Below are 17090 nucleotides of genomic sequence, written 5' to 3'. Positions count from 1 at the left end.
TCAACTTGGACCACGCCTCCATCCTGGCATACTGTGAGCAGACTTGCTCACTCTGCACCCTCGGCTTGATGGCTTTATCTCTTGCAATCGCACCGGGTCCCTTCTTATGCTCGACTGCTTTGACACCTGCAGTCTCGTCACGTCTCAATCCTGGATTGACTACTTGAGAACTTGTAGTCGCACCATGCTTACCTCTTGATTCGGCTACTTTGGAACATGTAGCCTCATCAAGTCTTTCCCCTGTCTTGATTGCTTGGATACTTGTAATCCCGGGCTTTCTTCCGGGTTTGGCTGCTTCAACATCAACAGCTTTTCCTCGTCTCGATCCTTGCTTGGTTGCATTAATCCTATCAATCGCGCCAAGGCTTTTTCCTGGCTTGGTAGCTTTAACACTTGTGACTGCGCCAATTCCTGCTCCTTCTCCTTCTCACATCCTCTTCATGATGGTTGTAAGGAGACACTTCTCGGGATATCCTCTAATCAAATGAGGACCATCATAGAAGTAGCACTTTAATTTTTCCTTGCTCCCCTTTCCCGATGGCTTTCCTTGGCTTCGAACAGTCGATGGCTCACCTTGGTCATTCGAAGAGATTTCTTTACCATCTCCCTGCTGCACCTTTTCTCGGTCTCCCCCACTGTTTCCACTATCTCTAGGAATGGGCCTGGACGACACATCGCTACTTGGCTTGTCACCTTCAAGCTCAGTCAGCTTTCTGGCTACAGCTATGGCCTCCGAAAGTCTCTGGGCATCTCCTTGCTCTCCCTCGAGCATCGCCCATGGTCTAAGTCCTTCCAAGAACGTCTTGAGCGTACCCCATTCACTCATTTCTCCTTTGCTTATGAGCAGCTCCCTCTTGAGCTCATCCACTTCGTTTCTCAAAGCCATTGATCCCACTCGAATCTGGCTTCTTTTGGATCATTTCTGACAATTCATGCGAACCACCGTGTATTAGAACACCTCCGTCGACAAATTTGTATCGTCGATCCAATTTTACTATCCATGAAATTCACTATTCACATGAATAGTAACCTTGTAGAAAAACCGAAAAAATTCACCACCAAAATCTCTTGATACCAGTTGTTGGGAAATAAACGAGAAATTCCCCTATAATCATATTAGTGAGAATGCAAAATAAAAGCCGAAAAATAATACCCGAAATTGATAACGGAGTTCAACCAATTATGCCTACATCTTAGGACTGCTGCAGATCTTTTACTAAAGAGATAAAATTTACAAGTGTTTACAAAACACTCACAAGAAAACTCTCTAAACTCTTTAGTAGTGGGAGAAAGAAATGATTTGAGATGATTTTGAAGCTAAATGGGTAAGGGTATTTAAAGTTGAAGCTTAGGAACTAATATTTGAAAATATCTTAAAGTGCAATTTACCCATTTCCATTTTCAACACAAAATCTGTCAACTTTGAAAGTGTACACCATTCGGTGCCAAACTTTGAACATGCACCGAATGGTGCAGCCTTATTTGACTAACACAATGAGTTGCTCGGCTTCTGGTCATGATTTGCCAAAAAGAAGTCTTGTTTCAAGTCATCATATGCTTGTCGGCTCTGTTGCCACTTGTCATTTATGTGTTTTTTTTCTCTTTAGCATTTTTGTTTTCTTTTGAATAAACTATAGAAATGGTCACTTTAGTTTTATAAGTGTTCATCTTTCGTTATTAAATTTAAAAAAGTAATATTTTAGTCACTTATGTTATTGGTTTTTAAGGTTTTTGTTACTTATTTTGTCAAAGTATCATTATATAAACTAATTTAACTATTTATGCTTCTTCGTATTTCAGTCGTGCGAAAAGCAAAGGTCTCAAGCATTATTGACGGTCGATAGACTTAAAGAAAATGCCACAAAACCTACATGATTTAACAAGAAAAAAATCAACTTAATGAATGGAAATGCTTGGCATCGTTCTTCGAGATGTAAAGCTTGAGTGAAATCAGTTCCACCACCAAACCACCATTGTCTAGGTGCTCCAGAATATGTGCATATTTTTAAGATGAATGACCATATAAACTTACAGCACTTACTTTCGAAGCACAAAATGCCTAATTCAATGCATAATCACAAAGTATCAAGAATATAACTAAGGAAAAGCAAGGCAAATTTAACATTTATCATCAAGAACATGAAGCACAAATACCAAAGTAAACCATATAGCATAGTTTGCATTGCTACTGAATCACCAATTAGATGGATTAATGTTATTTTATGATTATTATAAGAGTTCGCTTAAGTGGTTAGACACAAGGCATTTTTACCAATTTTAATTCTCAAAGTATAGTTCCGAAGGGACATGAATGGGGTGGTGGAAACTGGAAAATCAAGACCCCTAGGAACTTAAAGTTTATATCTCAATGGGAGTTTATTGCAGAAGTTACAGAGTACGTACATCTATGGCTTAAAATTTATACGTTAGATTTAAGGAGTTAGAGATATTTTTTTGATAAAATGGGCATGAGATTCACTCTCAAGATGCCTAAAAGGATCGGATTGAACATATGACGGTCAAAATTCAATGAAAAAAAATGCACACTTATGAAATAAAAGTGGTAATTTAAGCAGTTTACCCCTTCTTTTAAAAAAATTGTTCAGCTAAAAACTTGGATGAGTTTTAACGGAGCACCCAAAATTGTGTATGTTGAAGAAAGTAGCGATGAAGGTTGAATAAATTTTTGAACCACTCTATTAGTTGTCATGCAAAATTATTAGTTGTCATACAACTAATAATAGTTGTATAATGCATAATAATGGTTCATAATGCATTGTAAGTTGACAACAATAATGGTTCATAGTTGGCACTAATAATGGTTGAAAAGTGACATGGCAAAATCTCACATTTAGTCATTGTAATTTAGGGTATTTTCAAGATTAGTCCTTAAAGCTTCTACTATAAATACCCTAGCTCATTTAGCTTCAAAACCATCCCAAAGCATTCTAGCTTTCTTCTAATACTAGAGAGAATTTAGAGAGTTTCTTGAGAGTTGTTTTCTCCTTTTTATCAAGAGAGAATTATCATTGTTTTCTCCTTGGTAGATTGAGAGAAGTTGTAATTCCTATTTTCTCATAGTGAAATTCTTCTACCGTTGCACGTGGTTTTTACCCTATATTATTTAGGAGTTTTCCACGTAAATTTTGTCTCTTTTATCTTCATTTTTATTTTCTCAAATTATCAGTTGTGATTTTGCTTTATTCAATAGCCGTCTTCCGCAACAATTAGTATCCGAGCTAGATTAGAGTGTGTAATATCTGCTTATTATCTTTGTGGTTGCTACCAAAAGGTAGACCCTCCAACATAAGAAAGTAAGAAGTTATTACCCATTCTTTGAAGGTTCCAGAGAACTATTCACGATAGTGAAATAGTGGGAGCTATCCGTAAAAGAATCTATGGCAACGAAATTTGATATTGAAAAATTCAATGGGAGAAATTTCTCATTGTGGAAATTGAAGATGAAGGCCATCCTGAGGAAAGATGGTTGTCTATCAGCTATCAGTGAAAGGTCGTTGGATTTCACAGATGACAACAAATGGATCGAAATGGACGGGAATGCTATGGCAAACTTTCATCTAGCATTAGTAGATGAAGTATTGTCAAGCATCGAGGAGAAGAAGACAACTAAGGAGATATGGGATCATCTCACCAAATTGTACGAGGCCACATCGTTTCACAATAAAATTTTCCTTAAGAGGAAATTGTACACTCTCTAGATGTCAGAATCTACTTTAGTGACGGAGCACTTAAACACACTGAACACTTTATTTTCTCAGCTTACATCTTTAAGATGTACAATAAGAGAACAAGAACGTGCTGAACTTCTACTTCAAAGTCTACCGGATTCGTATGATCAACTCATCATCAACTTGACAAACAGTAATGTCACCAGTTTAGTCTTCGATGACGTTGCAGCTGCTGTTCTACAAGAAGAAAATCGGCGCAAGAACAAGGAAGACAGACAAGTAAATCTGCAACAAGCAGAAGCGTTGACAACATTGAGAGGGAGATCAACAGAACGTCGCCAAAGCAGTAGTCACAAACAAGGTAGATTGATAACCGTCGTTTTGCTATCAAAATAATTCCTGGCTTCTTAATAAATAAAAATGAAAATGTAGTATAGAGAAGCAGGGTCGATCCACAGGGACTGTGGTGTTTCTGATTTAATAAAACTCTATCTTGATTTTAGAAAAAGATAGAATTCCAGATGAAGTTGAAAAGATATATTAAAATAAAAAAAGAATAATAATATAATAATAAATATTAATAGTAATAAATATAAAAGGGGGATTTTTTTTAAAGTTGTGGTTAAAATAAAAAAAATAAGAATTAAATAAAAGAAAAAATATTTAAATAAACAAATTAAAGAGATTAAGATAAAGAGAAACTTATTGTGAAAGCAGCCTCAGACTTCAGTTTCACCTCAAATTCCTCGGATCATCGAAACAAATTTTTACTTCAAGATTCACATAAGCTTACAAGAACAATTCTTCACTGCCAACTCGGATTGTGTCGTTTCAATAACAACTGATTTCGATCTCAGTTTCCTCTTAGCAAACAATTTTGCTAAGTGTATTCTCGGAAAGTTGAATATGCTTCAATAAGCAAATCCTTCTTCAAACATTAACCATAACAATATCTGGACCAATATCGAAATAGTTTTGATTTGAAAAGTAAGCTTCAAAAAACAGAGAGAAAATCCGAAGCGATTTAAGTGCCTTACAATTCTCATGTTTGGAATTGAGCCTTCGCTTTAGTCTTCGACTTGAAAGAAAATTAGCTAAGCATAACCAAAGTCATACTTAACATAATAGAAAAGTATGCGAAAAAAAGAGAGAAAGCTAGAGAGAAAAAGAATATTTTATTCTCAAATGAGAGAGATATGTTTCTAGGCTCACCCTTAGAGAGTATTTATAGCCTTCAAAATCCTAAAAACAAGCTAAAACATCTTAAATCCTAATTAAAACACTTAAAACTATTTAAACTAAAATACCTAAAAAATAATATAATATTCTAAATCCTAATTAAAATACTAAAACCTATTTAAACTAAAATACAAAGATAAAGATAAAATATAAAAATAATATCCTAAAACTTTATTAAAATACTAAAAACCTATTTAAACTAAAATACAAAGATAAAATATAATGTTTAAAATATTATCCTAAATTTAAGTTTAATCCAAATCCGAATTCCAGCCATCTTTGATTCCAAAAATAAAAAATCTGCAGAAATGTGTCCTTTTTGTGCAATTTTCATAATCTTACGTCCTGTACAGAATATGAATTAAAATGAACAAATAAGCCACAAAAATCAATGATTAAAGAGTAATTTAAAATTAAAATATTAACTAAATTAAGCACTTATCAAATTCCCCCTCACTTACTCAATGCTTGTCCTCAAGCATTCTTCAATTAACATATCAAAATCATAAGTTGTCATCTTCAATTTCAATTTATTCCTCACACTTCCAATCGAATTAAGTCCATGACATTTGCCGAATTCAAGTTACAATCAAGCAAAGACATAACCAAGAAAATTTAAAGTAGGCAAGATATCTCAATTAATTGCCAACTTCAATGAAACATGACTCAATACCTCACAAAGATTCACACATATCTGCTCAAAGTGTTTGGGGTAAATGGAACCGCTCAAACCGAAACTAACCAAAATATTACCATAGGCTTGGAATCCAATCAAATCTCTACCACGAAAAATGAACATAATGCAATAATCAAGGGGTCTTTAAACAAGGTGTAACGGGGCTTAGGTTAAGATAGGGAAAGGGCGAAAAGAAAGATTTAAAATATCGAAACAAGAGATCAAAATAATTAAGAACAATCCACGAATTAATATGAAGTGCAATGAAGAACAAAACAGGGAAAAATAATAGATGAAAGACAATTGAAGCGATCAATTTTTTTTCCTTCCCTTTTTTTCGAACAAATGGTCTTTTTTTTGTTGTTCGATACAGTGAATAACTTGTTTTTTTGAAACATTGAATTTTTTTTTCTGGAACAACAATGATACAAGATCTCAAGTCTCGGTAAGGGTGTGAAAAGAGAGGAAAAAAAGGCTTCGGGTTTTATTATGAGGTGTAAAAACAAAGAAAGGGAAATAGGCTCAAATGTGGTTCACTAGTGGATATATAAATAGGTAGGTTTTTTGGGAAAAGTGGGTTTATCCTAGGTGCCCCTATCACATTAAAGCATTACGTTCAACATGTAGTCTCGATATGCATTGTGATTACAAGTTCTAGAATATCCTAATTAGTTCGGCACACACAAGTCAAACAATGAGCAAGAAAGAAAATGTATGCTCGTTAGGCTCAAATCTCACAAGAAAAGTTTATATGCATTGAGTCAAGTTCATCTCTATTGACAAAAGCATGAAATATCAATACTCAACAAAAAATTCACTAGCTATATTAATCACCAATCATGCAAATTAAATTCGATAAAAAACATGGTCATAATCCAAAATGAAGCAAGAGTATAAAGCGAAATTCAAGACTAGCAACCAACGATTACTATATATCAACATCATAATAACTCAATTTCAAACGATTAAACAAGTCAAGAAAAATTTGACACATGATTATCCTTCCCCCCTCACTTATTCCGTTTTGTCCCAAAACGTATATCAAATTTAAAAACAAAGAGAGGAAAAAAGAAGAATACTCCCCAATCTAGTGGCGATCACACCCACGTCGAGATGAGCTGTTGTAGAGTAGATTGTCCGATGATGCACTGTTCCGTTCAAACTTTTCTGCACAGTTCGAACCAAATATGTTTTTCTGCACTGTGTTTTTTTGTTAAATATTCGATCGGAATTCAGATCTATTCAGAAAAAATAAAATTAATCAAAATAAAATAAATAGAATGAAATAAAGTTTGCTAAAAAAATAAAACAAAAATAAAAAAATAAAAACAAAAATATAACAAAATGGGTTGCCTCCCATCAAGCGCTTTTGTTTAACGTCGTTAGCTCGACGACCTGGTTTTTCAAAGCGTGGGTTCCTCTAAATTGATTTCTTCGATTAGACCAACCGAAGCATTTTCATAATATGGCTTCAATCTTTTACCATTAACTTTAAATCGTACTCATGAGTTATCTTCAATTTCAACAGCACCGTGAGGAAATAATTGAGTAACTGTAAACTGTCCGAGCCATTTTGATTTGAGTTTTCCTGCAAAAGTTTAAATTTGGAGTTAAATAATAATACCTTTTGACCGACAAAAAAAGATTTAAAAGAAATTCTACTATCGTGAAATTCTTTTGTTTTTTCTTTAAATATCTGAGCATTATCATAGGCATTTCTTCAGATTTCCTCAAGTTCTTGAATGTGTAATTTTCGAGCTTCACCAATTGCATCCATGTCCATGTTACATTGTTTAACGGCCCAATAAGCCCGATGTTCTAACTCGACCGGTAAATGACATGGTTTACCGAAAACAAGCCGGTATGGTGACATCCCAATGGGACCTTTATCAGCAGTTCGATATGCCCAAAGTGCATCGGTTAATTTTAAACTCCAATCCTTTCGGTCCGGTTTAACAATTTTCTCAAGAATTGTTTTAATTTCTCGATTTGATACTTCTGCCTATCCATTTGTTTGTGGATGGTAAGCGGTAGCAATTCTTTGAGTTACTCTAAATTTCTTCATAAGTGACTCGATTACTCGGTTGATGAAATATGTTCCTCTGTGGCTTATTATAGCCCGTGGCATGCCAAACCTGGAAAAAATATTTTTCAAAAAATTAATTGTAGTTTTAGCATCATTATTCCGAGTGGCTTTAGCTTCCACCCATTTAGAAACATAATCCACTGCAAAAATAATATAAGTATTTGCAAATGACGAAGTAAATGGACCCATATAGTCGATTCCCCAAACATCAAAAATTTCACAAACTTGTATAGAATTAAGCGGCATTTCATTCCTACGGCTTAAATTACCTGCACGTTGACATCTTTCACAAGTTTTTCAAAATAGATAAGAATCACGAAAGATGTTAGGCCAATAGAAACCGCATTCAAGAATTTTATGAGCTGTACATTTTGGCCCAAAATGACCACCGCAAGAGTAAGAATGACAAAATTGTAAAATTGAGTTTACCTCACTTTCGGCAATACATCGTCGAATTACCTGATCCAAGCAGTGCTTCCATAGATAAGGATTGTCCCAAATATAGTATCGGGCTTCTTGCTTAATTCGATTGATTTCAGCTCTCGTCAAATCTAATGGTAACTTACTTGTGGCCAAATAATTAACCATGTCTGCAAACCATGGAGTTATGCGTTGCGCCCCCATCAGTTTTTCTTCAGGAAATTCTTCTCTAAGTAGTGGTTCAGATGTGGAAAGGGGAATTCGACTTAAGTGATCTCCTACCAGATTTTCGCATCCCTTTTTGTCTTTAATTTCCAAGTTAAATTCCTGTAAAAGCAGGATCCACCGGATAAGCCTTGGTTTTGCTTCCTTTTTGCTCATCAAATACCTTATAGATGCATGATCAGAAAAAACAGTAATTTTAGCACCAAGCAAATAGGATCTAAATTTTTCTAAAGCAAAAATTATAGCAAAAAATTCTTTTTCCGTTGTCGAATAATTTTTCTGAGCCGAGTCCAAATTTCGGGACTCGTAGGGTATGACATGTGGCTCTTTCCCTATTTTTTGGCTGAGAACGACTCCAACGCTAGTGTCCGATGCGTAACACATAAGTTCAAAGGGATGATTCCAATCTGGTGGCTGAACAATTGGAGCTGAAATAAGCTTTTCCTTTAATGAATCGAAAGACTCTTTGCATTTTGAATTAAAGTCAAAGTCTTGATTTTTTTGAAGTAGATTGCATAAAGGTTGTGCTATCTTCGAAAAGTCCTTAATAAACCTGCGGTAAAATCCTGCATGGCCAAGAAAAGAACAAATTTCCCTCACAGTTGTGGGGTAAGGAAGTGAGCGTATAACATCTGTTTTAGCTTTATCAACCACAATCCCTTTTGAGGAAACAATATGACCTAAAATTAACCCCTTATCAACCATAAAATGAAAATTTTCATAATTCAAAACAATGTTATATTCTAAGCATCTTTTAAGCACATTAGTTAAATTATCAAGACATTCAATAAAAGAGTTACCATAAACAGTGAAGTCATCCATAAAGACTTCGATTCCCTTCTCCACATAGTCAGAAAATATACTTAGCATGCATCTTTGGAAGGTGGCTGATGCGTTACAAAGACCAAAGGGCATTCATCTATATGCAAATGTACCAAAGGGACAAGTAAAAGTCGTTTTTTCTTGATCCTCTGGCGCCACTGGGATTTGGAAAAAACCTGAAAACCATCAAGACAACAATAATGAGTTTTCTCAGCTAATCTTTCAATCATTTGATCTATAAAAGGAAGAGGAAAATGATCTTTTCAAGTAAGAGAGTTCAACTTCCTGTAATCAATACAAACTCACCATCCATTTTGAACTCTTGTTGGCACTAACTCCCCTTCTTGACTTTCGACCACTATGACTCCCGTTTTCTTGGGAACCACATGAATCGGACTTACCCAATTACTATCAGAAATTGGATAGATTACGTCAGCATCAAGGAGTTTCTGAATTTCTTTCTTTACTACTTCCATCATCATTGGATTTAATCGACGTTGTCCTTCACGTGATGGCTTTGCTCATTCTTCAACTTTGATCTTACGCATGCAAGTCGAGGGACTTAATCATTTAATGTCGGTAATGGTCCATCCTATGGCTTCTTTTTTAGAGCGCAATATCGCTACCAAAGCTTCTTCTTCTCCTTTGGATAATTTACTTGAGATGATCACTGGTAAAGTTTCATTTTCGCCCAAAAAGACATATTTCAAATGCTCCGGTAATTTCTTCAATTCTACCTCAGGTGCCTGCAAAACAGAAGGTAAAATTTTAGTTTTAGAGGAATATAAAGATAAATCAGAATTGATTGAATTAATATTTTCAAATTCCCTTCCTTCATCTTCATGGCAAAGTTCAGGATCCTTAAAAAGATCATAAGAAAAGTAGATTCAATATATTCATCAATTAAAGGTCTATAATATCAACAAAATTAATTCTTTCAACATGATCAGGGCATTTCATTGCTTTGTAAACATCAAATTCAACGATCTCACCATCAAATTCCATTGTTACTATACCACTTCTAACATCGATCTTTGTATGTTCTGTGCTTATGAAGGGTCGGCCTAAGAGTACCTCGGAATAAGAATCCGACCTATCATGTTCCATGTCAATGACATAGAAATCTGCAGGAAAGAATAATACATCGACCTTTACCAAGATATTTTCCATTACTCACACTGGATAGATCACAGATCGATCAGCTAACTGTATTGTTATTCATGTTTCCTTCAAAGGCTTGTTAGTAATCATTTTATATATAGAAAATGGTATAACATTAATTGAAGCTCCTAAGTCACACATTGCACGTTTAATTTTGAAATTACCTATTTTGCAAGGTATAGCGAACATACCTTGATCATTTATCTTTGGTGGGAGTTTTCGTTGAAAAATTACATAAACATGTTCTCCAAAATTTACTTTTTCGTGTCCCATTAATTTCCTCTTTGTAATGCAAAGTTCTTTTAAAAATCGAGCATACCTTGGTACTTTTCGACTTACTTCAAGAAGAGGTATGTTGACTTGAACTTTTGGAAAACCTCTAAGATCTCCCTTTTTTCAGCTCTTTTATCACGCTTCATCAACCTTGATGGAAGGGTGGTGGCATGATTTCATGAGAAGAAAGAGAAGGATGTGAGTCAGACGTACCTTGTATTTCTGGAGGTGGCGTTTCCTCTTGTTCTTTCTAATGTGCGTCTTTTTCTACTAGAACTTCGGGTGAGATAACTTTTCCACTTCTGAGTGTGATGGCACTAACATTCTCTCTCGGATTTAACTCCATTTGAGAAGGTAGTTTTCCTTGTGATTCCAATTTTCCCATAGTTTAAGCTAGTCGGCTTACTTGATTATCTAACTCTTGAAGATGTGTTTCGGTTCGGTTTTGAAATTTTTCTTGGGATGCAATGAACTTTTCTTGTGAAATTGCTAACTTTCCTATGAGTTCCTCCAATGATGAGTTTTGCGTTTGTTGTTGAGGATGAGGCCTTTGTTGATAAGTTGGTATCTGTTTTGCCGCATAGCTAAAGTTTGGGTGGTCTCCCCATCCTGGATTGTAAGTATTGTTGTATGGGTTGTATTATCTTTGTGGAGGACCTGGAAAGTTCCCTACTGCATTGATTTCTGTATTGCCTCTTTCTTGTATCAGCGGGCAACAATCAGTCAGATGGTCTAGCTTTATGCATATCCCACATGCTCTTGTTGTTCCACATTTTCCTGCAACAAGTGAATTAACTACTTCAGTTAATTTATCTAACTTATTTTCAAGGGAAAATATACTTATCTCATGAACCCGTCGGCTGGGTTCACTCAAAAACTATTGAGAGTTGGCTGCCATGGTTGAAATCAATTCCATTACTGTTATTGGGGTCATGTTAACTAATGCTCCTCCACTGGCGGCATCCACCATTTTCATCTCCATTGGTAAAAGACCTTCATAAAAGTATTGAAGTAACGTTTGCTCACTTAATCCGTGTTGCGGACAACGTGCGCAAAGCCTTTTAAATCACTCCCAATAGTCATAAAGACTTTCTTCGCTCTTTTGCTGAATGGAAAGAATGCTCCTTTGCAACTCGCTTGCTTTAGCCGCTGGAAAGAACCTGTCAAGAAAAATTTGATTCATGTTAGCCCATGAATTAACTGAATTTGGAGGTAAATAAAATAACCAATCTTTAGCCAAGTCAGATAAAGAGAAAGGGAAAGCTCTTAATTTAATTTGATCCTCGGTAACTCCTTGAAGTTTCATGCTAGTGCAAACCATGTGGAATTCCAACAAGTGTTTATACGGATCTTCAGTGGGAAAGCCATGGAAAGTGGGAAGAAGATGAATGAGTCCTGTCTTTAATTGAAACGGAGTCCCGCCACTAGGAAAATTAATGCATAATGGCGTCTGAGTGGCAGGAGTTAAGGCTAGCTCTCAGATCGTTTGTTCTTCTTCTGCCATCGGGATGTTGTATGCGTCTGCTTCAGAGTCTGTCTCTGGAATTGATTCTGCTTCTGAACTTTGCTCTTGTTCTTCTTGTCTTTTTCTCTTTTCTCGAAGCGTTTGTGCGTGGATTCTTCGTGCTCGTGCTTCGATCTTTGGATCTAGATCTACTAATTTACCTGGGTTACTTCTGGTCATAAATCAAAAACTAGAATAATAAATCAGTATTTTCCGTTAGTCCCCGGCAACGGCGGTAATTTGATAACCGTCGTTTTGCTATCAAAATAACTCCTAGCTTCTTAACAAATAAAAATGAAAATGTAGTATAGAGAAGCAGGGTCGATCCACAGGGACTGTGGTGTTTCTGATTTAAAAAAACTATTTCTTGATTTTAGAAAAAAATAGAATTCCAGATAAAGTTGAAAATATATATTAAAAAAAGAAAAGAAAAATAATATAATAATAAATATTAATATTAAGAAATATAAAAGGGGGATTATTTTTAAAAAGTTGTGGTTAAAATAAAAAAAGGAATTAAATAAAAAAATATTTAAATAAACAAATTAAAGAGATTAAGATAAAGAGAAACTTATTGTGAAAGCAGCCTCAGATTTCAGTTTCGCCTCAAATTCCTCGAATCATCGAAACAAATTTTAACTTCAAGATTCACGTAAGCTTACAAGAACAATTCTTCGCTGCCAACTCGGATTGTGTCATTTCAACAACAACTGATTCCGATCTCAGTTTCCTCTTAGCAAACAATTTTGCTAAGTGTGTTCTCGAGAAGTTGAATATGCTTCAATAACCAAATCCTTCTTCAAACATTAACCATAACAATATAGGGACCAATGTCGAAATAGTTTTGATTTGAAAAGTAAGCTTTAGAAAACAAAGAGAAAATCCGAAGCGATTTAAGTACCTTCCAATTCTCACGTTTGGAATTGAGCCTTCGCTTTAGTCTTCGGCTTGAAAGAAAATTAGCTAAGCATAACCAAAGTCATACTTAGCATAATAGAAAAGTATGCGAAAAATAGAGAGAAAGCTAGAGAGAAAAAGAAGATTTTATTCTCAAATAAGAGAGATATGTTTCTAGGCTCACCCTTAGAGGGTTTTTATAGCCTTCAAAATCCTAAAAACAAGCTAAAACGTCTTAAATCCTAATTAAAACACTTAAAACTATTTAAACTAAAATACCTAAAAAAATATAATATTCTAAATCCTAAGTAAAATACTAAAACCTATTTAAACTAAAATACAAAGATAAAAATAAAATATAAAAAAATATCCTAAAACTTAATTAAAATACTAAAAACCTATTTAAACTAAAATACAAAGATAAATTATAATGTTTAAAATATTATCCTAAATTTGAGTTTAGTCCAAATCCGAATTCCAGCCAGCTTTGATTCCGAAAATAAAAAATCTGCAGAATTGTGGCCTTTTTGTGCAATTTCCATAATCTTACGTCCTGTTCAGAAAATGAATTAAAATGAATAAATAAGCCACAAAAATCAATGATTAAAGAGAATTTAAAAGTAAAATATTAACTAAATTAAGCACTTGTCATAGATCGAAGTCGAGGAGCAAGAAGAATTTAAAGTGCTATAACTGTGGAAAGAAGGGTCACTTGAAGAAGGATTGTTGGAGTCTAAATAAAAACTCCAATCCACAAGGCAATATCGCAAACACTTTAGATGATGGAGATGCTCTATGCTGTGAAGCATCAACCACCGTGGAAGGCATAAAAAGATTTGCAGATATATGGCTCAATGATTCAAGAGTAACATATCACATGACCTCAAGAAGAGAATGGTTCCATCATTATGAACCTGTCTCAGGAGGATCTGTGTATAGTTGCAATGATCATGCCTTAGAGATCGTTGGCGTGGGGACCATCAAATTGAAGATGTATGATGGAACAATTAAAGTTGTTCGAGATGGGTGGCACATGAAAGGCCTGAAGAAAAATTTATTATCCTACGGATTATTGGATAATAATGCAAGTAAGATTGAAACACGGAAATGAATCATGAAGGTGTTCCGTGGAGCGTTTGTGTTGCTGAAAGGCGAAAAAATAGTTGCAAACTTGTACATGCTGAAGGGAGAAACTTTGCTAGAAGCAGAAGCCTCTGTTGCCTCATGTAATTCAGATTCTGAAATGCTATGGCATCAGAAACTTGGACACATGTCGGAACAAGGAATGAAAATCATTATAGAGCAAAAGCTACTTCCAGGCTTAACAAAGGTAATACTTCCTTTGTGTGAGCATTGCATAACAAGTAAGCAGCATCGGTTGAAATTCAACACGTCAAATTCTAGAGCCAAAAGTGTTATAGAATTGGTTCACTCTGATGTATGGCAAGCACCAGTTACATCCCTAGGCGGAGCAAAATACTTATTCTCATTTAGTGATGACTACTCCAGGAGATGTTGGGTGTACCCTATTAAGAAGAAGTCAGATGTGTTTTCCACTTTCAAAAACTTCAAAGCGAGGGTGGAACTTGGTTCTGGAAATAAGATCAAGTGTTTCAGAATAGATAATGGAGAAGAATACACAAGTGAATAATTTGATGACTTTTGCAGGAAAGAATGCATCAAAAGACAGTTCATAGTAGCGAACACTCCTCAACAAAATGGAGTGGCAGAGCGGATGAACAAAACCTTGTTAGAAAAAACAAGAGCAATATTGAGGGATGCAAGCCTAGAAAAATCATTCTGGGCAGAAGCAGTCAATACCGCCTGTTATTTGGTGAATCGAGCTCCATCAACTGCAATAGAGCTGAAGACACCAATGGAGACGTGGACTGGTAAACCAGCTGACTATTCAAACCTCCATGTATTTGGAAGTATTGTGTACGTGATGTACAACTCCCAAGAAATATCAAAACTGGATCCAAAATCCAGGAAATGCAAATTCTTGGGGTATGCTGATGGTGTAAAGGGGTATCGCTTGTGGGATCCCACTACCCACAAAGTGATCATCAACAGGGATGTTATCTTTGTAGAAGATAAGCTACAAAAAAAAGAAGACGATGATAGCACTGAAAAGGCAGAAACTACACAGATACATATGGAAAAGGATGTTGAACAAGAAGATTCTTCTGAAGCAGAACCAGAACATGATGAACAAGAACCAGAGAGATTTGAAGCTCTAACAACTCATCAATCAAATCGTGTGAAAAGGAATCCCAATTGGCACTCAAATTATGTTATAGAATGTAATATTGCATACTACCTTTTAACAGAGGATGGTGAACCATCAACATACCAGGAGGCAATAAACAACTCAGATGTTTCACTGTGGATGATGGCTATGCAAGAAAAAATCGAAGCCCTTCATAAAAATAATACATGGGACCTTGTGCCACTACCATAAGGAAGGAAACCAATTGGTAACAAATGGGTCTTAAAAATCAAGCAAAATGGTGACGATCAAGTTGAGAGGTATCGTGCAAGACTGGTGGTCAAAGGTTATGCTCAAAAAGAAGGTATTGATTTCAATGAAATATTTTCTCATGTGGTTCGACTAACAACAGTTTGAGTAGTTTTGGCAATGTGTGCTACATTGAATTTACATCTAGAGCAGCTAGATTTTAAAACAGATTTTCTTCATGGAAATATTGAAGAAGAGATTTACATGCTCCAGCCTGAAGGTTTTGAAGAAAAAGAAAAGAATAACTTGGTTTGCAGGTTGAACAAATCTCTGTACGGTCTAAAGCAGGCGTCGAGGTGTTGGTATAAGAGATTTGATTCCTTCATTATGTGCCTTGGATACAATAGACTTAATGCAGAACCTTGTGCTTATTTCAAGAGGTCTGGTGATAACGATTTTGTTATATTGTTGTTGTATGTGGATGACATGTTGGTTGCAGGACCCAACAAAGATCATATTGAAGAATTGAAGGCATAACTAGCTAGGGAATTTGAAATGAAGGACTTGGGATCAACAAACAAGATCCTAAGGGTACAAATTCACCGAGACAGAAGTAATAGGACGATTTGGCTTTCACAAAAGAATTACTTGAATAAGATCTTGTCACGATTCAGCATGCAAGATTGTAAGCCAATTTCTACCCCTCTTCCTATTAACTTCAAATTATTCTCCAGTATGAGTCCTAGTAGTGAAGAAGAGAGGATGGAGATGTCTCGAGTACCGTATACATCAGCAGTAGGAAGTTTAATGTTCTCTATGATATGCACAAGACCAGACATTGCACAAGCAGTGGGAGTGGTTAATCTGTACATGGCGAATCCAGGCAAAGAGCATTGGAATACAATAAAGAGGATCCTAAGATATATCAAAAGGACCTCAAATGTTACATTATGTTACGGAGGATCAAATTTACTTATCAATGGGTATGTTGATTCTGACTATGCAGGAGATTTGGATAAAAGCAAATCTACTATAGGATATGTGTTTAAAGTTGTTGGTGGAGCTGTAAGCTGGGTTTCAAAATTACAGTCAGTTGTGGTTACATCCACAACAGAAGCAGAATATGTAGCAGCTACACAAGCCAGTGAAGAAGCAATTTGGTTGAAGATGCTATTGGAGGAGCTTGGGCACAATCAAGAGTATGTCTCTTTGTTTTGTGATAGTCAAAGCGCCTTGCATTTAGCAAGGAATCTAGCAGTTCATTCAAGGACAAAGCACATACGAGTTCAGTACCATTTTATTCGTGAAAAGGTAGAAGAAGGGACAGTAGATATGCAGAAGATCCATACCAAGGACAACATAGCAGATTTTATGACGAAAGCGATCAATGCTGATAAATTTACTTGGTGTCGATCCTCTCGTGGCCTGTCAGAAACGTAAGCAACATGAAGGTACAAGGTAGAAAGAATGGTGTGAAGATATGATTATTCTAATCAAATCTTCAAGTGGGAGATTATTAGTTGTCATGCAAAATTATTAGTTGTCATACAACTAATAATAGTTGTATAATGCATAATAATGGTTCATAATGCATTGTAAGTTGGCAACAATAATGGTTCATAGTTGGCACTAATAATGAT

The sequence above is a fragment of the Hibiscus syriacus genome, unplaced genomic scaffold (genome assembly GCF_006381635.1).
Source record: "Hibiscus syriacus cultivar Baekdansim isolate YM2019G1 unplaced genomic scaffold, ASM638163v2 tig00111841_pilon, whole genome shotgun sequence".
Taxonomy (NCBI): Eukaryota; Viridiplantae; Streptophyta; class Magnoliopsida; order Malvales; family Malvaceae; genus Hibiscus; species Hibiscus syriacus.
Note: the sequence above shows the minus strand (reverse complement) of the source record.